The sequence below is a fragment of the Lissotriton helveticus genome, chromosome 4_1 (assembly GCF_964261635.1).
Source record: "Lissotriton helveticus chromosome 4_1, aLisHel1.1, whole genome shotgun sequence".
Classification (NCBI taxonomy): domain Eukaryota; kingdom Metazoa; phylum Chordata; class Amphibia; order Caudata; family Salamandridae; genus Lissotriton; species Lissotriton helveticus.
In genome coordinates, this window is record NC_136063.1 from 165,586,432 (window position 1) to 165,604,807 (window position 18,376).

Here is an 18,376-nt window from a genome sequence, read left to right on the forward strand (position 1 = left end):
GCGCGGAGGTCCACGACTGCGGCTCCGGCGCGGCTGGCGCCCCCCTGGGTGAGAGCACTCCCAGCGCCGAGACCTTGAGGCCGCTTGCCCGACGCCCGCGGCTTGGACCCGAGGAGTGGTTCCGGGTGGCCCGGGAGGGTGACGGCTCTGCCCCCGTCCCTGGGGCCAGACTGAAGTGCCCGGCCCTTGCTGGGGAGCGCAGAGGGGGCTTGGGGGGGGCCGGTGAAGACCTGAGGAGCGCCGCTGCGGTCTGGGCGGTGTGGCGGCTGTACCGCGCCTCTGCTGCCCTGGAGGGCTGAAACGACCAGGAGTGAGCATGCCGACCCGACTGGCCCTCAACTAGGGGCGGGGATTCCGCGGCGGAGACCCGGGCTGACCTGACCTCGCTGGGACCCGCGCCTGGTGGGGACCTTGTGGGGCAATAGCGCTTGACTAGAGCAGGGGGGGCCCCCCGACCGAGCCGGACACGCCCCACAGGAGCGGGAACCCACGGTACACCTGAAGCCGCACGGAGGGCCTAGGGGCGTTGGGGGAGAACACGAGCTCCAGGCGCCTGGCGGCCAGGCAGAAGAGGAACCCTGTGAAGCGTGGTGAGTCGCCCTCCTTGGCGGACAGTGGCGTGGCCGTATAGCGCCACGAGGCGAGCCCACTTCCCGCGACGAAAGCTCCATACCGGCGGCCCCTGAAGCGGCAGTGAACGCGACCTGCTCCCCTGGGTACTCCCGCGACGGACTTCCACGGCTGCACCGCATAAAGGCCGCCGGGTCTCCCTTCCGCTCGCCCAGCTCTTTTGCTTGCACGCCACTATGGGGAAACCGAAGGGACCGAAGGGGGATGCCGGCCCTGCTGCGGACCCTCCAGAGGAAACTCCTCCACCGACCACAGACCTACAACGCATGCAGGACAACATCCTCCAGGCGATCACAGACACGAGGGATGCCCTACACCGCGATATTGCACAAGTGTCAACGGGCCTTGGTCTCCTTCGTGCGGACCATGCAAAATTGGCAGATAGGGTCAAGGAAACAGAGGATACCATCGCGACCTTGACACCGGCGCAGAAATCAATGGAGGGACAACTCACCGAAGCACTGGACCGCATTCAGGCTCTAGAGAGGCGGGCTGAGGATGCCGAAAACCGCAGCCGCAGGAACAACGTGCGCCTAGTGGGCCTTCCGGAGAAAAAAGAAGGTACAGACATGGTGGGCTACCTAGATGACTGGCTGCGGACCGTGGTGGCCCCTGAGGGTCTCTCCCCCTTCTTCACGCTGGAAAGAGCGCACCGTGTCCCATCCAGACCCCCGAGACCGGGCCTGCCTCCTCGCCCCGTGGTCATCAAACTGTTGCACTACAAAGACAGAGACTGGCTATTGCAACGAGCCAGGGAAGCAGGACCCTTCCAAGTAGACAACAGCAAAGTAACCCTGTTTCCGGACTATACATTTGAAACGCAAAAGCAGCACGCCTCTTTCCTCTCCATTAAAAAGGAACTCCGCACGGAAGGTATCCAATACTCTCTGCTGTTCCCAGCCAGGCTCAGAGTTGAATTAGATGGAAAAGCTCAGTTCTTTTTGACTGAGGAGGAGGCCTGGGCCTGGTGGGACACCTACAAAACGGGCACGGATGGGGCGCTTTTCAGGGCTGAGGTGGAGCGCCGGAATCACCCTGTAAGGAAATCACGGAGACTCCGAAGGCTGGGACGGAACACCGGGAAACCGACGCAATCCCAAACGGAAGGCGAACGACAAGCGGCGCTCCAGGCGGTGAAGGATGTCTCGGGATCAACTCTGCCTCAATCGGAGAAAGAATCGGGCTCAGAGGAACGGGGCTCGGGATCAGAGACTGACTTATCGGAAATGGGCAAATCTGGTGGTCCGAGGCTCACGCCACAAACCTCGGAAGTTATCATTGGCAGCTAATCTCCCGGACATGGCCTGGACGCCTGGCGATGACAAGCCGACTGGCCTCTACGCACACCTGAGCAGGACAATGTTAGACTGAAGTATCGTAAGTTGCACTGTGTATGGCGGGGGGGATCTGTGGAGACGGCATTGGACACTACCAGTAACTAGCTCACGCTCCCCAGAGCCCATAAGGCTTCCGTGATACTAATCACGGTCACATAGAAGTTTAGAGCACGATTGCTCACCTGTTTGGATGGGAGCTACTCTGTTGCGGTTAGGTCCTGTTCTGGGGGGGGAGGGAGCCTGGAGTAGTTGGGGGCACTCGGGGCACAGTTTAAGGGAAGGGACTGTAGGGATTGTTGGGAGGGAGGGAAAAGTTGTCGAACCTATTGTCTGGCTGCCAACCAAGCTTGAATTGACTCGTACCCAATGGGACTATGGCTAGTATGGGATCATTGAACTGTGTGTCCTGGAATGTGCGGGGGTTGAATACGATGACGAGAAGACACAAGATCCACTCTTATCTAGTCCGTAGGGGGGTGCACATAGCGTTCCTGCAAGAAACCCACCTGACACGAAAGGAGGGAGTGGCGCTACAGCATAGGTGGAGGGGCCACCTCTATTACACTACATACTCGGCCTTCGCTAGAGGGGTATTAATCTGGATCAGAGCGGGTGTCCCCTTCCAGGTCACTAGGCACACTGTGGACCCAGATGGGCGGTTCGTAGCAATAGAGGGCCTGCTTAGAGGCCGACATATAGCACTTGCTAGTATATATGCCCCGAATGTAGACCAAGCGTCATACTTCACGAAACTCTCTCGGACGCTGGCAAGCTACTTCACTAGCCCACTGCTATTAGGGGGGGACTTCAACTCAATAGCGGACGTCTCTCTGGACAGGTCACACCCACCATTGCAGACATCCCCAGTACATAGACTAGCAAAGCACCGAGCTGACTGGGAGGGAAAATGGGACTTATCAGATGCTTGGCGGGTACAGCACCAAGGGACCAAGACTATTAATTTTACTCCAGCATTCATGATCTCCACGTCCGCCTCGACGTCTTCCTGTGCTCGCAAGCTGTGCTCCCATCGGTGGCCCGAACTGAATATTTAGCGCGAACACTATCCGATCATAACCCCTTACTCCTTACACTGAACTGGATGAACGAACCCACACTTATCCCGACGTGGCGGCTACGACCGGACACGCTCGATGACCCGCCTTTCCGTGAAGCGTTGGGTGAAAGGATCGAACAATACTTCGCGGTGAACGAGGACACTGCCTCCTCTAGGGCTGTAGAATGGGATGCGTTTAAGATAGTGGTGCGGGGACACTATATAGGAAAATTTGCGGGAGCGCGCAGAACGCTGATAGGGGATCTGGATAAGGCAGAATCAAAACTGAGAAACGTGGAGCGGGAGCGCCCCAACCACCCTGAACTTCAGGATATGGTCAGCAATGCGCGGGAGGCGGTGGCAGTAGAGGTGGAGCGCCTGCGCAGCTTTGACTATAAAATGTACCTAACGAGAACCCTCGCAGAAGGGGATAAACCCGGCGCGCTCCCTGCCTGGCTAGCGAACCCCAGCCGAAACAGTAAGCCAATTATGTCCCTTAAGGGGAGTGGGGACAGCATGCTCCAAACGCAGCCAGAGATACTGAACTGCTTCCGCTCCTATTACGAACGGTTATATCAAAGCAGACTGGTGGACCGGGGCACGGCAACGGACACCTTCTTGGCAGACCTGCATTTGCCCCAACTGACTCGAGAAGACGCTGAGTCCCTGGGCAGCCCGATAGACTTAACGGAAATAAGGGGTGCAGTAAAACATATGGCGCACAACAAAACGCCGGGACTGGATGGACTGCCCGTTGAATTCTATGTCAAATACCTTGACCAGCTGGCCCCACGCCTCCGAATAATCTATAATGAAGCCAAGGAGACGGGCAGCCTCCCTTGCTCAATGCGCGAGGCCATAATGATTCCCCTCTTAAAACCTAGGAGAGACGGCACGGACCCAGCGTCCTACCGGCCGCTGTCTATGTTGACGACAGATTACAAAATCCTCAGTACCATTCTAGCCACCAGATTACTGTCCCACATGCAACAATTAATCCACAGAGATCAGTCAGGTTTCATACCCACAAGAAACACGACACACAACATACGCAGGCTCCTCAGATTGATAGATAACCCTCCTCCCGGAGCACAGTCCCCCCTGGTGCTCGCGGTCGACATAGAGAAAGCATTCGACAGCCTAGAGGGGGATTACCTTTATAGAGTAATGAGGGCCTTTGGACTGGGTGAGGGGTACATAGCGTGGACGAAAGTACTGTACGCGTCGGCGAGAGCCAGAGTGAGAATCGGAGCCTTGGTATCAGAAAGGTATGAGGTGCACCGGGGAACCAGACAGGGGTGTACACTCTCCCCCTTACTATTCGCACTTGCAGTGGAACCCCTGGCGGCAACTGCCAGACGAGGCGACCACTATTGTGGCTTGGTCTCCGGGGACACCCGCCATTTTATCTCCCTATATGCAGATGACCTGCTCCTCTTCTTGGAGAATGCAGAGGAGGCAGTGGGAGGTGCCGAGAGGCTGCTAGAATGCTTTGGCGACATCTCTGGTTTGCGGGTGAACTGGTCGAAAACCTGTCTCTTCCCCCTGCGGAGAGAGGGGGCGCGTCCCTCATCCCACTCGATGGTGAGATGGGAGCCCAACTGCCTGAGCTACCTGGGCGTGCACATATACCATGACCCGGCGGACTTATTAGACGGCAACATCGGACGCTGCATCAGAGCCCTGCAGGGCAGTATCTCCTTCTGGGCAACCTTGCCCCTATCCATGTCAGGTCGAGTGTCACTGCTGAAAATGATAGCCCTTCCGAGACTACTGTATTTTTTTCGGACCCTCCCGATATGGATTCCGGGGACAACCTTTAAACGGCTTAGGTCATTAGTTATCTCCTTTTTATGGGGAACGGGTAGGCGTAGAATCGCTTTAACGACGCTGACCCGCTCGAAAGACGAGGGTGGCCTGGCGGTCCCGGACTTTGAATTATACTACCTGGCAGCCCAATTGCAACACTTTACACAAGAGGTTGCAAGAGCCTACCGAGGTCCGGAGCATGAAAGGAACACCGGAATACCACGCCATGTCCTAGCATACATTACCATGCAACAGAAATTAGTCCTTAGAGGACTATCGCTGGAGGAACGAACACTTCGGCTGTGCTGGAACAGGTCGCAGAAGCGAGCGGGGATGAAGCACCCGTATGCGCCCGAAATTCCACTGGGCATGGTGACGGCACTACCGCATGGGGGAGATTGGTCGGGACTGCAGGACTGGGAGGAAGCAGGCTTGCAAATGGTAGGGGACCTCTATGTCGACGGCGTTCTGGTGCCATTTCAGACTCTTCAGGAGCGCTACGATCTTCAGAGGGGCGACTATTTAATACATGCAGCGGTAGTGAGGGCCATACAAACACACTGGGGAGAGGGGCTGACTGAGCCACAGACATCACTGGTGTGCCAATACGCAATGATGGCGGCGGGGACATTCAAAGCAGTCACGTGCCTTTATTCCCGATTATCCTCAGAAAACACTCAACCCCTCACTTCACTCCAAATGAAATGGGAGACAGACTTGCAGAAAGAAATACCCGACACAACATGGTCCCAAATTGTCCGTAGAGCTAGGAAAGGTACACGGAATGCGCGCTTCCAACTTATTCATCTGTATATCCTCCATAGAGCCTACTTAACCCCGAACAAAGTGGCAACATATTTCGGAGTTACTGATGCAGCGTGCCCTAGATGCGGCCTTGTAGAGGCAGATCTACTCCATATGCTCCGGGGTTGCCCTCACGTACAGGAGTATTGGAGTGAGATAGGCGACACATTGAACACAGTTACGGACAGGGAACTACAATACGATAACGAGGTCGCACTTCTCCACTGGTTCCCACACACACGCAAAAACAAGCTAACAAGCAAATTCATAGACATGGGACTGCTTCTAGCCAAACGGGAGCTGACCAAGGGCTGGAAATCAAAGAAGGGCCCAACACACAGGAGACGGCTGTCTGAATTCTTGAAATGGGCAACGGCAGAGAGCACGATTAGATACCAACTAGCCCGCCGCGGCTCAGACGAGAAAGCGCAGGACGCGGCGAGAGCATGGGAGACATTGGTCCAAGCTCTGAAGGACAATACACTGGAGGGACTAGAAGGGGAAGAAGCAGAGGGCCCCCCTGCTCCTCTGGCACCCGTCGCCCACCCAGCACCGTCACCAGGCACACACACACAAGAGAACACATAAAACTCCTTCAACATCTCCCATAGCTATGGGCACCAGCACCGGACATAGGCGCAGACCACTATACGCATTACCATAATACTACGGTCAAGACTGGAAGCTGAGCAGGGGGAGGGGATTGAAAACATAACGCAGAAACTGGTTGAACTATCCTCCTCATACATGGCCCAACATTTCTATGGGCATACGTGACCCACACGAATCGCCGCCCGACCTCCGGGTTGAGGGCTGAATGGCTGTGTATAATATTATTGTGGGAACTGTGATTACAACTGTGATGTGCAAGCTGCTAATACATCTAAGGAGTGGATCTGCAATAAAAATTGTTTTACAAAAAAAAAAATGACTAGAGTCCAGTGGATTCACCAGAAAGAAACCCTTGGCTTCATAAAAGGTGGCATGCACCGGTGACATCCCTTTCAGCCAATTTTGCATCTATTCACTACCCATCCGAAGACACGCTAGACATAGATGACGGAGCAAAATGAAATAAGATGTTAGAAAAATAATACATACCTCCTTACGTGGCGGTAGACAAAAAATCTGCAGAAGATGTCATATCCATTAGAAAGATTGTTATCAAAGGCATGTTACTTGTTATTCCAATGCATATTCACTCCTGTGAATATTCCTACATGAACTATTCCTAAGACATTCACAGAGGAGGAGACTTGAGGATACCAAGGAAACATCTGGGCTTCTTAATAATGACAAGAGGACATGAAAACATAAAAATGTCTCAGCCTTTTCAATGGATAAATTAGAGGAAATTCTTTTTTCATGTGATAATTGCTTAATGGAATGTAAAACATTGTTAATATGTGGCCACCATCATAATGAAGAAGAAACAAAGTTATGTGAGAAGTGTGGTTATCACATTTTCTGCAGTGGATTAGTGATATCTGCTCAGGCTACTGGATTTGTGATTATTGTCAAATTGGTTCACCAACCCCAAGGGAAGACCACCATATTACAGCATGAATGATGGGGCATTTTGATAATGGTACAAGTTTTACCCATTAATAGTGCAGGGATCAGTTTCTGCGCAAGGGCATTGAGGTACCGGGTTTTTAGGAAACCGGTGGTGCCAAGGGACAACACCCGAAGACCTCTGAGTTCTCCCTTGTTCCGGACCACAGAAACAAGAGTCTTCTAGTCGCCGTCAGAGATCAAGTTTTTATTGGTAGCTACCAAGTAACATGTGTCCTAGAAGCACGACAAACACGGGTCATGTATTCTCAGGAGACTGTACGTGTTCGTTTTTACAGAACCAGTCTTCTCCTTTTATACAGAAATAATGGCTTCAAGCAAGAATTCTTGAGTTTATGATACGGCTGTAAACATATTTCTGTAATAATACAAAGTGCTTCGTCACGTAAGCAAACCCACATTTTAGATGTCCAGTTCGTGACAGATTACCCAGCAAGATCCGGGACTTCCATCAGATATCAATGAAACACCAATAAAGGCAGGTACCACCCAGTCATAAAATTGGCCATAAAGAAGAAGTATGGACAGGTGCATGTTTGTAGAAAGCATGTTCTGTATGGGGTGAATGGTTTGTGGAATGTTATGTGTCGATAGTATCATATTCGGCCACTGGGCGGGGAGCCGCCCAAACAGGTTTGGCTTAAGGCAATGGAGTCAGTTTGGACAGGTCAGGGGGAAGTCAGGGAAGGTGGACGTGTCCTTTTGGATCAAGCTCGACCTTTAATTGACTTAACATGAGGGCAAGAAGTAAGATGGATGCCGTTCACAAAATGGAGTCTAAGGGATTGGGACGGGAACTACGATTTAGGGGTGTTGGCAACCCTCGATTGTCACGCAAATACATAGGAATGATGTCCTAATCATTATCGGTTCACGGACACTAAATTCGTCATGGTACGTTGATATTTTGTGACACGGGTATTGGACCTCGATATTGGGATAACAATAGGGTCCAGATTTTCAGAACCACAGACCCTCCTTTTGCCCTTATGTAAGGCAATAACTCATGTTAATCCGAGTCCAAATCTGTATGAAGGAATTCGTGGAGATGCTGCTGTAACATCATCCTGTTGCTTAGTTCGTCCCTTGACGCAGGCTTCCGTACACATGAAGTAGCACAGAGGCCACAGAGTGCAGGAGCGCACTGGACACATAGGCAGAACATAAACAGAACTGTTAAGATCATCCCAATGAATATTAGCGTTTTCCATCCCCAGGCAGCGATCAGTCCCCAGAACCACCCTAGCAAGGACCAATCCCCTTTCTCAACGTGAAGGGAACCAGATATTTCATGTAGTTTAGAGATGGCCTGGTATACTGTCGGTGCATTATCAGGGATGAATATGCAACAACTGGATTGGATGACTCTACACACACCACCACGATCGGCGAGTATGATATCAAGGGCAATTCGGTTCTGAAGGGTCATAAGTCGATCCGACTGAAGCTCGGTTGTCAAATTGCCAAGTGCTCCGGCCGTTGTAGTCACGGCGGATTCAACTATCCTTGCTAACTGGCGAATATTCCTGCTGTTCATCATAGGCCCCCAAAACGGCAGAAAACCTTTTGTGAAGTCAGCGAATTCCTGACCCGCGGTGTCGTCTTTACTCACGACACCTCTAGCTGTCCTTGTCCGATGGTAATCTGCTCGGGCCGTGTAGGTAGGAGGCAGCAGAAATGAGATGAAACACGTGCCTGAGAAGTCAGGGGGTAACCATGTATAGGCTTGGTCGTGGCAGACGAAATACGTGCCTTTGGCTGCTAAGAGTATAGGAGAAGTTCGGGAGGCGAGCACATATGTTTCTGTGCAAATGCTCTTTCCTAACTGTGCAGTGGGATCTCTACCAATACCTTGTAAACATAGGTGACCTCGGTGGGGCACTATCCAAACTGGGCGAGATTTCTTTGCTGCCTGACTCTTGATCAGGTAAACGCCATGTTTGGTTACGTTCCAACGAGTGTATGGCGTCAGTTCGTCTTTGGGGATAGTCAGATATGTGTCGAACTCTCTACTCATATTTCTTATCCCTGCTATTAGTGCCTTGTTACTGGAATCGCTTTCAGTGGAACGGGTCGGGTATGGTTCTAGGGCGAATAGGAACATGGTCTGAAAAGCCCACAGAGAACCATAATAACTAAATGGCAGGATGAAGTATGGGATACCCTTATCCGTCGTGTGCGGCATGAGTCCGCATATCCAACAGTTTGATGTGTTCATTATAGACTGGTGTTGGTGTAGGAGTTGGATGAAAGAGTTATTTACAAATTCGAGCCTTCTGGCAGACTCGTGTTCAGGTAGAGGGTGAAAAGAATGTGGTGAGAGAGTGGGAGAAGGCGTCGGCAGAGTGTCATTTGAGAGTAGGGAAACTTGAAATACGAATAGAGCATAACCAATCAAAAGCATCACAGTGCTACACAGCATCAGAACACATATTATTAAAAATCTTTTCTTGGACAGTATAGTACACAATTGTTTTTCAAAGTTCGTAAGTTTGACAGGTCTCTCTACCCTTGGAAACTCCATCCTCTACTTGCTGCCCGCGGTGGTAGGTTGATTCTGCCAGGGAGTGCGCTCCGTTCGGTCCGGGGTGACTCCCTCGGACCAACCAGAACCGTGGACCTAAAACTTCCTTGGTTGCACTCCCCACACTTCAACCGCGACCCTAGCAGCAGAACCGGATGGCGGTTCGAAAATCAAAAAATGAGCTAGTTCCCTGGGACGAGAGAGCTGGAAGATAAAAATAGTTCTTGGTGGAAAAAGGGATATCACATTAGATCAAGGTTTTATTAGTCCCTGGGGCTGGATCTCAGGTGGTATCGTCGCTTCTCAGGTATGGTGTGGTCTTTAAACAATGTCTCAGGTTCGGTAGTGTCCAATTGCATAGATGGTGACACACGTCCTTGCAAAATACGATCACTCTCCTTTTCGGTACCAGTCTCTTTTAAACGTGCATCGCTGAAAAGGATGGAACGAGGTACGGATTTGGTCGTAGGGTCGGCAAGTCCTTTATCGACCCACCGGTCGTATGGAAGGGGCAGAGGGACCCGTTTGCAATGGGTCCCATGCACCCAGTTCTTTTTGTCGTCCACCCGAACCGCTGATCTCGTGGAAAGAAGTACCAGGTATGGTCCGGTCCACCTCGGCTGTCCGTTGTTGGTGCGCTGGAAATTCCGTACCAATACCCACGTACCGGGTTTGATTGTATGACCTGGATCGTCAGAGGCTGGCGGAGAGGAACTGTGAACCTGTTAGTGTAAAACACGCAATTTAGCTGTCAATTCGCACAAATAATCAAGCAGTACGGGGTGTTCTATTTCACGGAGTTTCTTTGGTCTTGGCACGCCCCAGACGTTGGCTGGGCGGCCAAACACGATCTCGTGGGGGCTAAGACCTAGTCTGGAATGGACGGTCATCCTAGTTGACAAGAGTGCTAGGGGCAAGGCGTCAAGCCATTTAAGACCTGTACTGGCTTGGATCTTGGCTAGCTTGAGTTTCAAAGTGCCATTGTAGCACTCTACTAATCCAGCTGATTGGGGGTGATTTGCAGCGTGAAATTTCTGGTGTATGCCTAGACATTCACACACTCTCTTCATCACTCGTCCTATGAATTCACTTCCATTATCACTCCAGACAATTCTAGGCATACCGAATCTCGGGAAGAACTCTTTGACAAGGGCTTTGGCAGTTGTCATAGCAGTATTGTCTTTAAGGGGGTACGCTTCCACCCACCTTGAAAAAGTGCAAACAACAACGAGCACATACTTTAGATTGTTGCACCTTTCCATGTGAATGAAATCGAGCTGCAAAACCTCGAACGGATACGTAGGAGGCGCAAAGTGACCAGCTGGAGTTGGAGTTCCTTTACCGGGATTGTGTTTTAGGCATATCATACAGTTTCTGACCACATTTTCTGCATATTTTGGGATATTGCTATTCTGCCATACTGGGGCCAATAGCTTACATATTCCTTTCGAACTGATGTGTGCCATGCCGTGAGCCATTGTTACTACTGCAAGTACGTATGCATTAGGTAGTAGCCATCGCTGGTGTTCCGATAATTCGACCCAACAACCATTCGCATCCAATCTACCCTTACTTCTTCTCCATTCATTCAACTCATTCTCAGTTGCCTCAGCTTGTATGCATTTTACGCTTTCAATGGTGTCCTCACACATTCCCACATCAGTAGTACATCCAGCGGGACCCGCAACATACATTCGACTCATCGTGTCCCTTGCGGTCTCTTTCGCAACCTCGTCTGCAAATGCATTCCCGCGGCCAATATCGTCTTGAATTTTCAAGTGTGCACTGCATTTCATAATGGCAACCTGTAGTGGCATGGTCAGTGACTCAAGGAGCTCATGAACTAGCTGACCATGTTGTATCTTTGCACCATGAGAGGTAAGGAAACCACGTTCACGCCATAATCTCCCAAAACTGTGAGCCACGCCAAAGGCGTATTGGCTGTCCGTGTACACATTCACTCGCTTTCCTTTTGCTAACACGCATGCTCTGGTAAGTGCAATGATTTCCGCAGCTTGTGCAGAGTTGTGGGAAATACGTGCGGTCTCTACAATGGTGTGTAATGTTGTTACAGCATATGCAGCAGTCGTATCACCATTCGGTAACTTGAAACATGAACCGTCAACCCATAAAGTATCATTGCATTCAGGAAGGGGAGTGTCCTGTAAGTCTACTCTCCCTTTTGTCTCTTCTTCTGTCCTAAAGCAGCAGTCATGTTTATCACTCTTGTCTGTTCCTGTCGGAATGGGTAATAACGTTGCGGGATTCAGTGTATCACACCTCTTTATGTGGATGTGGCTTGCTAGCAACGTCAGTTCGTAACTGGATAGTCGAGCACTAGTAAGGTGTTGTGTCTTCGTCCTGTTTAGTAAAATGTCTACTGCGTGCGGAACCATAACGATCAGAGTATTATTCATGACTAATCCAGCGGATTGTCGAATGCAGACAGCTGTTGCGGCGGTAGCCCTCAGACAACTTGGTAGTGCCTTAGCCACAGGATCCAGAGTTGCCGAAAAATACGCGCATGGGCGCTGTCTGTTCCCAAAATGCTATGTTAAGACTGATAATGCACAACCTTCCTTCTCATGGACATATAATGTAAAAGGCTTACTGTAGTTGGGGTTTCCCAACACAGGGGCTGAACACAATGCATCACGCAATTTGTGAAAACTCGTCTGACAATCTTCAGACCAGGGCATAGGATTGGGCGTATCTTTACGGAGTAGTGCCAGCAAGGGTTTAGCTAGCAGTGAGAAATTCGGTATCCATTGTCTACAGTACGATGTAATATCCAAAAAAGCTCGAACTTCTCTCTGTATCCTTGGGGTACTTAGTTCTGCAATTGCCTGTATTCTTTCTGGTGTCAGTCTCCTTCCCTCCTTCGACAAGACGTGACCTAAGTAGGTTACTTTTTGTCGGCAAAATTGTAGTTTGGAAAGGGAGACTTTGTGCTTCATGTCACATAAGTGATGCAATAATGATAACGTAGCTTTCTTGCAAATGTCTTCAGTGTCCGCAGCGATCAGCAGATCGTCTACGTACTGAATCAGAGTTGAACCACTTTGTAGAACAATCGTGTCTAGTTGTGTTTTCAGGGCCTGACTGAATATGGATGGACTTTCGCAGTAGCCTTGACGAGCGCACTTGAAGCGGAAGCTTCGTCCTCCTAAATTAAATCCGAAAATATCTCTACTCTCCTCGGCAATCGGGATACTGAAGAAAGCGTTCTTCAGGTCAATCACCGAGAAACAATTTGCTGAAGCTGGAACCATTGTCAATAAAGCAGTAATGTCGGGGACGACTGGAAACTGTGGGATAACTATCTTGTTTACTTCTCTGAGGTCGATCACGAACCTATACAAAGGGGGTTGTGAAGGATCAGTACATTTTAAAACGGGCAAAACCGGACTGTTGCAGACATTTCCTGTCGTTTCTTCGGTGACGTCTTTATCAATCAAATCATGAACAATTTTCAACAATGCTTTTTCGCATTCGCTAGATATTTTGTATTGGGGAATACGTGGCAACTTAACGTCGGCTTTCAACGTTATGACATATGGTGTTATCTCCAAACGACCTACATCATTAGAACCATTAGCCCAGAGTATATCAGGAAGTGACAATAATTCAGTTGGAATATTTTCCTTTGATAAATACATCGAAGATATGACCTTCTTGCCTAAAGTAAGTTGTACTCCCGAGGGAGAACAGTACAAGGTCGCATATAACCTTTTTAGTAAGTCCAAACCTAGCAAATTTTCACCACAACCTGTTGTCAAAATGAGGGGTGCTTCTAATTCGCATGGGCCAACAGAAAGAGACATAGGACTAGAGATCGGGTTTCTAACAGGGGCGCCAGAGAAACCTACTGAGACATTCATTTCGCCAGACAAAGGTGCGCCAGGAAGTTTCGAGTGCATGATAGAACTTTTTGTGGCACCAGTATCCAGCAGAAATGGCTCTGACACTCCTGAGGCTATTACCTCGACATAAGGTCCATTCTGATCTACCGGAACTGAGACAACTCCCTCTCTTTGTCCATGGCTGTCCTAGCAATCGTTACCCTCATTTTCGTGTTCAGCGTAATAGTCGTCAGCATAGTACTGAGCTGGTTTATTGTTTGAATTATTCTGTTGGTCAAAGCTATTCATGGACTTCTGAGGCGGAAAAGAAGTTGTATTCTGAGTGAAATTTCCACGGCCTCTACCTCTAGGGGCATGTTGAACACCTCTCCCCCTTACACCTTGACCACCGTTTAAACGTCGTGCAAGAGCCGGACAATTATCCTTAAAATGACCCTCTTCTTTGCAATACGCACATTGATTCGAGCCATATGTAGGACGCTGGTGGGAAAACTCGTTACCTTGCGCGTTCCTCGAATACTGCTGTCGCAGTTGATAGTCGGGCTGACTAGCCGTGCGAGGCGGATAGGCCTGCTGGAGGAGAACCTTAGTTTTCAAATCTTTCGTCTTTTTATCTGCCTTGTCTAGCTCGTCTTTACGCCTATTCTCATAGTACTGGGCTGTAGCTAAAATCTGTGCTGACGTAGAGACAGCCCAAGCACTCTCAGAGTCTTTTAGTTTATTACATAGTTCAGGGAGCAAATTATGTACGAACTTGTCCACAAACAATCTTTGGCCACCCTCGGTAGCCATATCTTGGCCACTGTGGTCGGTGAATGTTTCCTCAAACCTCGTGAAAAAGTCAGACACATTCTCATCTTTCTTTTGTTTACATGCTGATAGCTTGTCCCAATTTACGCGTACTTCAGGCATTATTGTCTTCATGTACGCTATAATTCTACCGGGAAGTTCAGCTATTAACGGCTCAGGTTTAAAACCACCGACTTGTCTAGCATCTGTAGTCGCAATATTCGCCCATGAGTCACCTAGTTCCTGATCGTGATCCGTATGACGTATCTTGCTCCATAAAGGATGTGGAACAACGTTCCCAAATAACATGTCTACATCTGCTAAATTCATTATACATGAGCTTGCAGTTTGCGATAACTCCTTATAATACCCAGTTGGGTTCTTACGAGGGTCAGGTAGTGACTGTTTGAGTGCTAATACTTCCGATCTTTTCCATGGGACATGTACCCATACACGCTGGAAATGGGGCAGAATTGGTGGATTAGCATTCGCATCACCTTCCCTCCAAACAGGAGGAACCTCTCTCATGAGGTACTGTTTCGCTCTTTTCCTACTAGACGTACCAGATTCAGACGATGACCCAGAGTTACCACCTGTGCTTCGATATGATAATAATACCTCAACTGCTTTGTCGACATCGGGACCTACAATCATGCCTTCCCCGAATTTAAATCGTATACTACACAAGTTTCTACAGTTGCTCTCTTGACCATTATCTTCCAAATCCTCCCACAGAAAAACACACATCTGTTCAAAAACATATCTTTGCGTCGGTTCATCCCATTGACGGAAAACGTTCATGACGGACTCTACATCATATCTGGCTGTATCCAGAGCCCAATTCCGTGCTAACTTATTCAGGCATTCCCTCTCTCGATAATCAGGCATTTGGCTTCGTAACTGTCTTAGTCCCGTATTAGGGGTCGTTTTAGGCGACCGAAAAAGTGGTGAAGGAATGTTAGTAATAATGCTGGCCGTTTTATGCCAGACGGAAGGTGAAAGTGGAGGAATAACTGGTGTCAGAACAGAGTCACGCAAAGCAGAAACAGAAGCGTTCGCAGAACTAGTATCGGAAGAAATAGAAGGTGCGCTAGGCGAAGTTGTAGAAGGAACAGTAGGAGAAATAGATGTGACTGGTGAGCCTTGAGGAGGCTGCACTAGAGAAATAGAAGCCAGCTGAAGAGTAGCTGGTGAGTGCTGTAGAGGAGCTGGTATAACAGCTACCAGAGGTGCAACTAAAGGTTGCGGAGGTGCTGTGGCATTTTGCGCATAGGGTGGTGGCGAACTCAGCAAATGCGCCATTAATGGATCTTTCTCACGCTCTTTTATTGTCTCTTGCTGAAGAGATGGTAAAACAGGATAGCATTTATCTATTGCCATTTTACGTTGCCTGTGCAACTGCTCACTTATTCGATCCTCTTCGTTGTCTTTAAATTTTATCGCGGCTTGTATTACCGAAATACCCCTTTCCCTCTTATTCTTCTTTTCTAGTTTAATTGCCTTTTGTTTGGCCTCTTTACGCCATAAGCGGAAAGAGTCAAACATCGCCGGTCGGGCTTTCTTTTTGAACAGTTTGATCTCTAGGTTATCTAGTATTTTTGAGTCGAAGCTACCATATTGGGGCCATTTTAAAACACCATCTTTACGGGTGTATTTTATCCACACTTCATTATATGTGATAGGACCTACGCCATGTTTCACATAGAGCTCATACGTTGGAGTTCCAATTGGAGGAACCGGACACGAATCCTCTAATCGGGAGTCCCTATTATAACCAAGACAAAACAAGTTTCCAAGTCTGCTAAAACCAGGCATCTTCGCTCACTAGTCTAGCTTCAAACTTCAAAAATTTATCTATTATGATATTTCTCGTGAAAACACGAGTCCTTTGGCTTTGGGGCTTGCAAGTGCCAAATCAAGTCGTATCTCCAGGATACCAAAAACTAAGGACAAACTAAGGACTAGGAGACGCTCCACTTATACTTAACTGAAGTATTTGAAGATCGGTGACGCCGCTAGAAGACTCGTCTATCGTTTCGCTCTACCAAGGATCACTGGGTCCAAAACAAGGCGATAGTCAGGGCAGCAGTCCTTCGTAGCCATCGGGACGCGGGGAACCTCGCAGCAAAGACCTTCGGAACCACGTCGACATACAGGGGTCGCTGAAGTGGCTGGCCGTCCTCCGGAATTTTCACACGAAGCTCCTCACGAACATCTGGCTTGGACCGTCGCCGCTTGATATCGCCCCGAGTTGGGCGCCAATTGAGGTACCGGGTTTTTAGGAAACCGGTGGTGCCAGGGGACAACACCCGAAGACCTCTGAGTTCTCCCTTGTTCCGGACCACAGAAACAAGAGTCTTCTAGTCGCCGTCAGAGATCAAGTTTTTATTGGTAGCTACCAAGTAACACGTGTCCTAGAAGCACGACAAACACGGGTCATGTATTCTCAGGAGACTGTACGTGTTCGTTTTTACAGAACCAGTCTTCTCCTTTTATACAGAAATAATGGCTTCAAGCAAGAATTCTTGAGTTTATGATACGGCTGTAAACATATTTCTGTAATAATACAAAGTGCGGCGTCACGTAAGCAAACCCACATTTTAGATGTCCAGTTCGTGACAGATTACCCAGCAAGATCCGGGACTTCCATCAGATATCGATGAAACACCAATAAAGGCAGGTACCACCCAGTCATAAAATTGGCCATAAAGAAGAAGTATGGACAGGTGCATGTTTGTAGAAAGCATGTTCTGTATGGGGTGAATGGTTTTGTGGAATGTTATGTGTCGATAGTTTCGTATTCGGCCACTGGGCGGGGAGCCGCCCAAACAGGTTTGGCTTAAGGCAATGGAGTCAGTTTGGACAGGTCAGGGGGAAGTCAGGGAAGGTGGACGTGTCCTTTTGGATCAAGCTCGACCTTTAATTGACTTAACATGAGGGCAAGAAGTAAGATGGATGCCGTTCACAAAATGGAGTCTAAGGGATTGGGACGGGAACTACGATTTAGGGGTGTTGGCAACCCTCGATTGTCACGCAAATACATAGGAATGATGTCCTAATCATTATCGGTTCACGGACACTAAATTCGTCATGGTACGTTGATATTTTGTGACACGGGTATTGGACCTCGATATTGGGATAACAATAGGGTCCAGATTTTCAGAACCACAGCATCCACCATAACTATTCCAAGTTTTCACATTTGTACAGCAAATACAAAATTGTGAATTCCATTATAAAAGTAAAAACAAGTTATTACAACTTTTTTGGTTTACTAGGAATTTCTGAAGTAGCCAACGTCAATGACTATAACAGCGCCAGAGCATAAACTTTACAACTATTGTAGGCTCAGAATAGAATTTCAGTTTGAATATCGGCTTCAAGGACAAAGTAGGAGCAGATTCAGAGTGCACTGACACTGGTGCTGAGATTGTACCAGAGAGTGCCAAAAGCACATCAGGTCCTATGGCAGCGGAAGCAAGCACGCTGGAGGGCATGGCTGAAAAAATGGCCATCGCCTGTGTAGCTTAGGTTCTGCAGGGAGGGAAGATACTTGAAGGAATGGTTCAATGGTAGAATGAAGAGAGCTCAATAGATATTTTACTTGTCCGATATAAGAATGACAGTGACAGTTGATGTTGACCTGGATGACAACCTGGACTTCGTCTTCAACAAGGTCAAGAACAAGTTTGCCTCTCTTTAGCGTATTGCCTTCAGTTGCAGGCTCAGAGTGGCGTGATTTCCTCAGGCACCACAAGCAATCAGTGTGCTATCAATCACAGACATGCGCCTGCAGCAAAGGCCACAGGACCTGAAGCCCAAACATTTTGAGACAATTTCTCAGTGGCTCAGGATCCATCATCTTTGATTTGACAGAGAAAAAGTAAGTGCTGTCACAAGAGCACATGGTGCCTTATATCAAGCTGTGTGTCACTTATGGTGGAACCACACAACTCATCTGGTCCTGCCTCTGGACTGCTGAATTTTT

The 18,376-nt window shown here is 49.0% G+C and overlaps 1 protein-coding gene across 2 annotated transcripts in view; it reads right to left on the minus strand.

Annotated features, from left to right (window-relative positions):
• Positions 1–18,376, minus strand: part of LOC144828458 (ubiquitin carboxyl-terminal hydrolase CYLD-like) — a 677,169-nt gene that overhangs the window by 146,492 nt on the left and 512,301 nt on the right. The gene's annotated exons all lie outside the window — the stretch shown is intronic.